The sequence below is a fragment of the Petaurus breviceps genome, unplaced genomic scaffold, assembly GCF_028583685.1.
Source record: "Petaurus breviceps papuanus isolate PSGF00001 unplaced genomic scaffold, PetGlider_PUasm1.0 186, whole genome shotgun sequence".
Classification (NCBI taxonomy): Eukaryota; Metazoa; Chordata; class Mammalia; order Diprotodontia; family Petauridae; genus Petaurus; species Petaurus breviceps.
In genome coordinates this window covers 22,013,807-22,022,428 of record NW_027185798.1, presented here as the reverse complement: position 1 = coordinate 22,022,428, position 8,622 = coordinate 22,013,807, and the positions used below count along the sequence as shown (strand labels likewise).

At 42.5% G+C, this 8,622-nt stretch overlaps 1 protein-coding gene across 3 annotated transcripts in view; it reads right to left on the bottom strand.

Moving 5' to 3' along the window:
• FAM222B (family with sequence similarity 222 member B) overlaps positions 1-8,622 on the bottom strand; it is a 71,230-nt gene that overhangs the window by 62,288 nt on the left and 320 nt on the right. The window contains exon 1 of one of the 3 annotated variants that reach the window (XM_069089786.1): positions 5,333-7,472. The exons of the other annotated variants lie outside the window; for them this stretch is intronic. The gene's annotated coding sequence lies outside the window, so the exon portion shown is untranslated. Of the gene's footprint in view, positions 1-5,332; positions 7,473-8,622 lie in introns of those variants that run through there. 3 annotated transcript variants of the gene reach the window in all.

Here is an 8,622-nt window from a genome sequence, read left to right as displayed (position 1 = left end):
CTAAAATATATATTTTTTTAAACGCCCAGTTCCTTCAAGCTCTCCTCTCCTTGTCATGGCCTCGAGACTCTGTATCCTATATCCTAGCTGCCCCTCATCTGGATGCCCTCCAGTTTATTAATATTCTTCTTGGTGTTCAGATCTGAACCCAATATGCCAGATGAGGACTGAGTAGAAGGATCACCTCCTGTTCCTGGAAGCCATCCATGCCTCTGACTGCAGTCCAAGACTTCATTACCTTCTCTGGCCACCTTGTCACACTGCTGAGTCATTGAACTTATATTCCACTAAAATTCTCAGATCTTTTCCAGAACTGTCTCCTGTCTATCCTTGCCTCCCCTACCTTCTATCTGTGAATTTCTATCTGTGATTTTTTTGTGCCCAAGTGCAAGACTCTGCTGTTAGCCCTACTGAATCACAACTTATTTAGATTAGATTTAGCCCAGTGCACTACAGGGTCAAGATTCTTGACCCTGTCTGTCATCTATGGCTAAGATATCCTGCCCATGTGTCCCAAAGAGATCACACATGCACAAAAATATTTAGAGCAGCTCTTTTTGTGATGGCAAAGAATTGGAAATCAAGGGGTTGCCCATTAATTGGGGAATGGCTAAACAAATTGTGGTATAAGAATGAAATGGAATACTATTCTGCTATAAGAAATGAGGAACAGACAAGACTTCCTAATAACCTGGAAAGATTTATATGAACTGATGGTGAGTGAGGAAAGCAGGAGAACTTTGTACACAATTACAGACATATTGTATCTGTGATGACTGACTTTGATAGACTGGACTTCTCAACCATACAACACTTTAAGACTATGTAATGGGAATGCAAATTTGGAAGATCTTCCCTGCCCCTAGGCTAAAGTGCACCTGAAGCCTGGGGTGGGAGGCTTGTTTTTCAGTAGATACTTTTTGATTGGCCAGTGGGTCAATAAGGTTGTTACATTCTCTGAGCCAGGAGAAGGCTATATAAGCCCTGATGTGAGGCTTTGTTTAGGGGGCTCACTTTGAGAAGTGTTCTGTGATTTGATATGGATTCTGGGAAGCCGTTGTCCAGAGCCCCCCGGCTTTGAAAAACCCAGATGTTGAAACCCAGATGTTGATTTGGTATGGATGTAATGGTTGGACAGTTTGGAAAGCTGTCTACTTGATCTGTTTCTGTCTTGATACTTCTGCCTGTATACTTTGAAGTTCGGGGTGCTGACCTTTTTCCCCTCAACGAGGTAAACGATATATGTTTGACTGATTAAAGTAAGCTTGTTAACCCATTTTCAGTTGCTTTCCTTTAACAAAGCAGATCTAAGAACCTGTGTTGGCAGCAAACCCTGAGGACACTTGGGGTGCTTGCTGCTACAGACTACTCCAAAAGACTCATGATGGAAAGAGATATCCATATCCAGAGAAAGAACTAGAGTCTGAATGAAAATTGAAGCAAACTACTTGCTCTCTCTCGTGTTTTGTTTCTTCTTTCTTGTTGTTTATTCCATTGGTTATAATTCTTCTTTACAACTTGACTAATGTTTAATGTGACAGTATTTTTAGAATCCTATATCAGATTGCATACCACTATGGGGGAGGAGGGGGAGGAGAGGAAGGGGGAGAAAATTTGGAACTCAAAAGCTTGTGGAACTGAATGTTGTAAACTAAAAGTAAATCACTTTTTTTTTTAAATCCTGCCCAGCTTCCCATCAACTGTGTTTGGTTAGCATACTACCTACACCTTTATCTAAACCATGGATTACAACATTCAAAAATGTAGGGCCAAGCACAGATCCCTGAAGAATGTAACAAGAGCCACCTGGTCATGGAAGACATTAAGGATCATTCTGCACTGGTCATTTCACAAGTTCTGAATCCATCTGACCACTTACTGCATTCAAAGTTTGGCTGAAATCTGGAGAAACTCCCCAATTCCTACCCTCAGATTAGGGAACTTGGACATACACACTGAAACTCCCTCAAACACTATCACCTCCCAGACAATTAACCTATTTATTTCCTATGCCCTGCTCCTCCCCTCTACCTCAGATAGACAAAGATTGTCGTACCCTTCTCATCACCCATGAGTGTTCCAACATCCATGTTCACTAACTCTGAAATTTCCCTCTTTGATAACAATCTGTTGTCATTCCACCTCTGCCTTTCATCTCAAAGTTGGTTCTTTATCCTCACCACCAGCCCCAGTAACTCCTCTACCTGTCAGTTTCTTTCCAGGCCATCACCTCTGCCCTGGCTCCATTTTTCTCCTTTCCTCATCTTCATCTGCTGATGAACCAGTTCACCTCTACATTCTCCTCTTCTGAAGACCCTGTCCCCTTATAGCACAGCCAACACTGCCCTGCAAAGCCTCAATCTTTGATCATTCTCACCATCCATGGCCTTTGTTCCTATTCATGTGCTACCAAGCAAAGTTGGGGAAAAAAAAATCAAGAAACTCTGCTGACTGGCCTCACTACAAATGTGTTACATAAGCTCACCTGGGCCTTCACTATGTAGTGAGACAATACTTTTACACCTTCCTAATCACCCATCACATTCTCCACAGTGGCTCTTCCAAACCTTTGCATCCCTTCTCCAAATTCTCATGGCTCCTCCTCCCCCCCACTCTCCCTGAGCTGAGAACCTTGCCTCATGTTTCATTGAAAAAAATTAAGGCTAGAACATCCTCTTCTCATCTCATATTACTCAGATGCCTTCCACCAACATCTCCTCCTTCACCCTTATCACATGTGAAGAGGCCGACTCTTGCAGATTGCCAGACTGCTATCATCTTTATTCTCTCAATAATCTATAATGGTCAGGGAGGTCCTTGAATAGGCGAATCTCACTCTGCTCTCTCCACGGCCTCTCTTTTCCAAAATCCACCCTGCTCAGGAAGGTTCCTGGACATTCATTTTAGCCTCTTCAGACAAATCTCCTCTGTTCTCACTGGAATTGTTTCCCTTTGTATCCATAGATTACTCCTGGACTTCTCTATCACCAATACTTCTACCCTAGTAACCACTTTTGGAAAAATAATCACTAATAGCAAATCAAATTATTCTAAGTGCTCTGCTTTTGACAGAGAGTTCCAGCAAACATCCCCTCACTATGGACTCTCATGCCTCTGTGCTTGTGATCTTATGGTACACTCTGATTTTGTTTCTCCTTTCTCTGACCTTCACCTAAATATTCCAGCATCCCTCTCATGGTTCTTGGATTTCCTCCCTGGGGCAGGCTTAGGGATAGAAAATGGTCCTGTTATTTCTTTTGCAAAAATGATTCCCAAGTGCCTCCCTCAATTAGGCCCTCCAGTTGCCCTTGCTTGGTGTCCACTCTTCAAGCATTTTGTATAGGTAGTTTAAGTTCTGAGTTTTTACATCCAACCACTTTCTTGAATTTTGTCTTTGTGAATTTCTGGATATCTCAGCTACTATCCTTCTACAGTTACTCTCTTATGGAATCTCTACGTAATCCTTTTGGTTTACAACCCTTTTGATTAAATTTGCAAGAGACATAGCAAATAGATTCTTCTCAGTCTTTACTAGTCCATATCTGACCAGATATCTGTCACTCCAGCATTTTAAGCTATAAGCCCAGAAGTCAAAATCCCATTCTCCAACACTGCATTCTTAGGCAGTTGTTTGTTTCCAAAGTTAACTTTTCTTCTTGTGTCTCTTGCTTTCAATGGGTAACAGGAAGGAGAACACAACCTGTACCCTTCCAGTCTTTAGTTTATTGCCCAAAGCTTTATAAAAGTTGGCCATGCCTTTAGATTCCTTCTGAAAGTGACATTTGCACCCATGCAAATCCTTAGAAGAGGGAGCAGTCACCCATTTTGTTAATGTTTGGATGGCCAGCTCTCTTCAATCTCGGATGCATGCCAGGTGAAGACCACAAAAAACTAGCTGGCTAGTACTGCTGAACAGGGAATCACAAAATAGTCCCCTTTCTGAGTACTTCTCCTGATAGTTGCTGCTATATCCTTCTCTGGAGGATAAGCAGACTCTTCTTCCCCAAGCATTCGGTCTCTCTCACCTTCACAAAGAGCCTCCAATCTGATTTAAGCTCTAATTTTACAGTTGCTGTTTACTCTCCCATTTTTCTCTGCATAACATTTCTCCAACAACGGGACATGGGTCACATCTCCCCTTCTTTGCCTCAGTTCCCTTTTCTCCCTGTGAAGTCCTGTCTCTGTTTCCTTTTAGAAAACCTTCAATTCTCCCCAACGACCTGGAGTGTGGACAGGCCTTCCTGGAGTCCTCTTCCTCTAGGAGGGAGCATGGGTAACAGTATAGAACAAGGCACTTATGCTACTCCCTTTTTTGGTTTCCATTATGCCAATTCCTACTAGTTTTAATGAGAAGTTGAAGATAAATATGACAAACTTAGAATAAGTTATTTTTAAACAAGAGAACATAGCTTTCTTAGTGTTCAATTTTTATCCCTCATCATCCTAAATTCTAACCTAAGATACAGCTCTGACTAGGAATGGAATGAAGATTCTTTGAGTGGAAGTGAAAATACAGAAATAGGCATTCAACATTTTCCTTATTAATCCAATAACTCTTAATTGTATTGGCTTCTAGGGGCTTAAGTATCATCTCTACACAGATGACTCATATCTATATATACTCAGCCCTAGTCTCTCCTGAATTCCACTCTTGTTTCACAATTGCCTACTTATTGGACATTTCGAACTAGATAGAGCACTAGATCTGGAGTCCCTGAAGACCTGAGTTCAAATCCAGTCCTCAGAGACTAACAACTATGTTACCTTAGGCAAGTCACTTAATCGGTTTGCAATACAATAAGGGGATAATAATTACACCCACTTCCCAGGTTGTGAAGATCAAACAAGAGAATATTTGTAAAGTGATTAGTACAGTACCTGACAAAGAGAAGGTACTACATAAATGTTACTTATTATTATTATTATTGTATGTCCCAAAAGCAACTCAAATTCAAAACATCCAAAACAAAATTCATTATTTTCCCCCAAATATTCCCCTCTTCCTCACTTCCTTATCGCTATTACCGAAATTGCCATTCTTCCAGTTCCCCAGGTTCACAACCTGACATCAAATCTTTCCTCTCCTTTACCCTTTGGCTAAATCAGTAGCCACCAAGTCTTATCAAATGTTAGCTCCATAACCTCTCCACTCAAAGTAACCAGCCTTCACACAGCAGCCAAAGCACCCCAAAACACACGTCTGCCTGTGTCTGACTAACTGCCCTGCTCCAGAAGCTTCAGTGGCTCCCTCCCGCCTTTAGGATAAAACAAACTGCTTTGTCTGTCTCCTAAAGCCTTTCGAAATCTGGCTCGAGCCTGTGTCCAGACTTACTCATCATTTCTCTTCTCCATGCACTCTATGTTCCAGGCACACAGGTCTTATTTGTTGTTCCCCCATAACATCTGCTTCTGGGCATCTGATCTGCTTCAGGTTGCAAGCTTTTGCATAAGTTATGCCCCATGCCAAAAATGCCCACCTCCTTCCTCACCTCACACCCACAGAAATTCTTCATTCAAGGTTCATCTTAAAAGCATCCTCTTATAAAACACCAATCCTGATTACCCCCTAGGGTTAGCTGCTAGGGCCCTCCCCTATAATTATTGTGTATCTACTTCCTAGATATTTTGTATTTATCTGGTATGTTGTTTCCCTCAATATTGCCTAAGTTCCTTGAGGGCAATGATTGTTGCAGTTTTGTTTTTGTTTCTTTGTAACTAGCACAGTTTTACTCACAAAATAGGCATTTATTAAGTTCAAGTGGAAAGAAGGAACCAACATTGCAGTGACTTTATACACCAGTAAGCTTGTTGAGAGCAGGGACTGTCTTTTTCCAATGTCTGGCACACAGTAGACCCTTAATAAGTCTACTGACTGACATCTCCTGTATAGAGAACCACCAATTCCAGCTCTTTACCAGGCTACTTTATGTATCATCCTCATCCCTCCTCCATCCTACTTCTCCTACCCCCATTCATTAGCTGGAATTCTCTTTTCAGAGTTCCTACCACATTGTAATCCCACCAAAATCTCTGGGTTTTCTCCTTAGACTCGAGGCTCCTTGTCTTTTTGCTGCTCTACACAAAGGTGTATGGCTACTGTCCTGGCTCATTTCCTCCAATTGCCTGTTGCTATCCAGAGCTCTATCTACTTTAGCAGCACATCCACTCCCTCCCATTCTTGTCCTTTAAATCCAAACTAACCCTCTCCCCAACTTCCACCCCCAAATAACACACCTCTCCTCTAAAAAAAAAAGTTTATTTGCAAAGGGGTCTTAGTCAAGTCTGAGGCACACCCCATTCCCCTTTAATAAAGTCGGCCAGTATTCCTTCTTTTAAGGTTCTTAGAACTGTCTTTATACATGTGCAATGCATCGTGAACAAAAAATACAGTGTGTACTATTATTATTAAAGAGAATAATTAGCCACCATGGAAATATCACAAAGGGGTCTCTTCAGTTGGAGAATAAGCTAGAAGATCAGAGGGACTCCAAAGAAACAAAGATTCTGTTTTCATGCAAATGTATTTAGCAAAAGAAGGGGAAAACACCAAACCAAGGCCTTTAAAAAGAATGTTTTCCATGAAGCATTACCTGCTCTTTAAAGGAAATGATTCATTTTATCAGGATAAAGAAAGGCTTAATGAACTTTAAATTATTTAATTTAATCTTTGGTATGCCATGACTTCATGGGAAGTCCTCATTTCCCTACATCCCACAGCCCACCAGTCTCACATTTTCAAGGAGACTGCACAAGTTAACAGGGAAACAGTGTCTACCTCTGAGTAAAGGATAACCACTTGGTATTTATCATCTGCACAAAAGTAGCAATCTATTGGGGAGCAGGGAGGAAGAAAGGAAAAAGAGACAGGAAATTCCCTCCACAGCTGAACAAACTTATATCATTCCAACACAATTCATCTGACACTTATGTACTCGTTTGACCTGATGGAAATTTCCAATAGAGAAAAGGAATTATCAAACTTTTATAAGTGTTTCTTAAACTGCCTTTTCCCTTTAAAGCAAAAGGTCCTTCCATCTACCATAAATTTCCTACAGTATACCATAAACTAGTCTCACATTTTAAATCAACTATATCTGTAATCTGAAGTGACCTATGACATTTATCCAATAAACATTATTATGCACCTAGGAAATTTGTGGCACTGTGCTAAGCTCAGAAGGAAAGACAAGGAGGTACTCCTAGTTTAGACTAGTAGGAGAGATAAGATGTGCACAAAGATAAAAGTAATATAAATAACAAAGTCTCCTTTTCCCATTTGACCTCTTAATAAAGGGATTATCTATAGCCAAAGAATAGAATAAATGAGTTAAAGAACTGTAGGAAAAAGTTCGAAGTATCTCCCTGTCAATTTTCCAGGGAAGAGAAGTAAAACATGTTTTACCGGATTCAGAAGTTAAAGATAACCTGAATTTTGAGAATACAACTCACCTTTTCCACACTCCCTCTTCCTCCTTACCTCCCCCCCCCCCCCCCGAGGAATTCATTCTCCTTATCGGAAAATCTTTAAAGGATCCATTCCAGGCACTCCTCCAAGGCTCAGCAGAGGTAAATTCACACACCCATTTCCCAGAAAACCCCCCCAAAACCTTAGCCATTTTAATCTTTTTTAAAAATCAGAGCCAGTAGGGCTCAGAAGGGAATTTGGACCTCTCTCAAAGGACAGGAAGCCATTTTCTCTCTCAAGATGCACCTGGTTTAGCTCTTTGTCTACAAGAAAAAAAAATCCACCCACCCAGCAATGTTCTGTGCTCTTCCTGCCTCTCAGCAAGGAGCCTGCAACATCTTAGGCCCTTACACAGCTGTTTCTGTCTTTCTCTGAGATCCAGTCCATTTTGGAGCCTCCCACCAACAGGGTAACAAAAAAGTGGGTTTGAAAAGCTGCTTCCATCCACAGCTGCTGTGGCCTCCAACAGAGGGCTGAACCTGAACTGAAGGTAATCAGGAATTTCTTTGCAGAGGGACATTTTTCTACTTTAAAATACCAAATTATGTTTGCACAGCTCTCACTGGGCGGCACTTCCGGCTGGTCTAGATTAGTTTAAGTCACCATATTTGACGAAACTCAGACTGTGTCACAAACACCTGGATGCCACAGGGTGTTGAGAAGCTAGTCGTAGGACCACGGCAAGCTAGGTTTAGGTTTCCCTTTCTTTCCTAAATAACCCAAAGCATATGCTTTGTCTAAACCCTCCCGTCTACCTCCCTCCAAAAATATCCAAATGCCCGAGACCCAGGTTTCAGGTGCATGAGCTGCTTCCTCACATAAAACACTGCAGTTAGCTCAGCTTGTGCACGAGTGCTCGGGGATTCTTTGCCTTCATAGGAGAGGTGGCTCTCTCCCTCCCCCCATCCCACCTAGGGCAGGGGCAGCCCCGCCCACCCCCTCCTCCAGGTGGCCACTGGCTCCCGAGAGGCTGGGGGGGAGGCGCAGCAGCGACGAGCCCCTCCCACCCTGGGTCAGGACTTCCCCCGGGCCAGCAGACCCCACAGTCCTCATTTCACCGCAGAGGAAACTGAGGCCCAGGGGGTGCAGCGCCTACCCCAAGGTCACCCGGGGCCAAGCGTCGGAGGCGGGGCGTGACCTCGGGCCCCGAGCCTCCC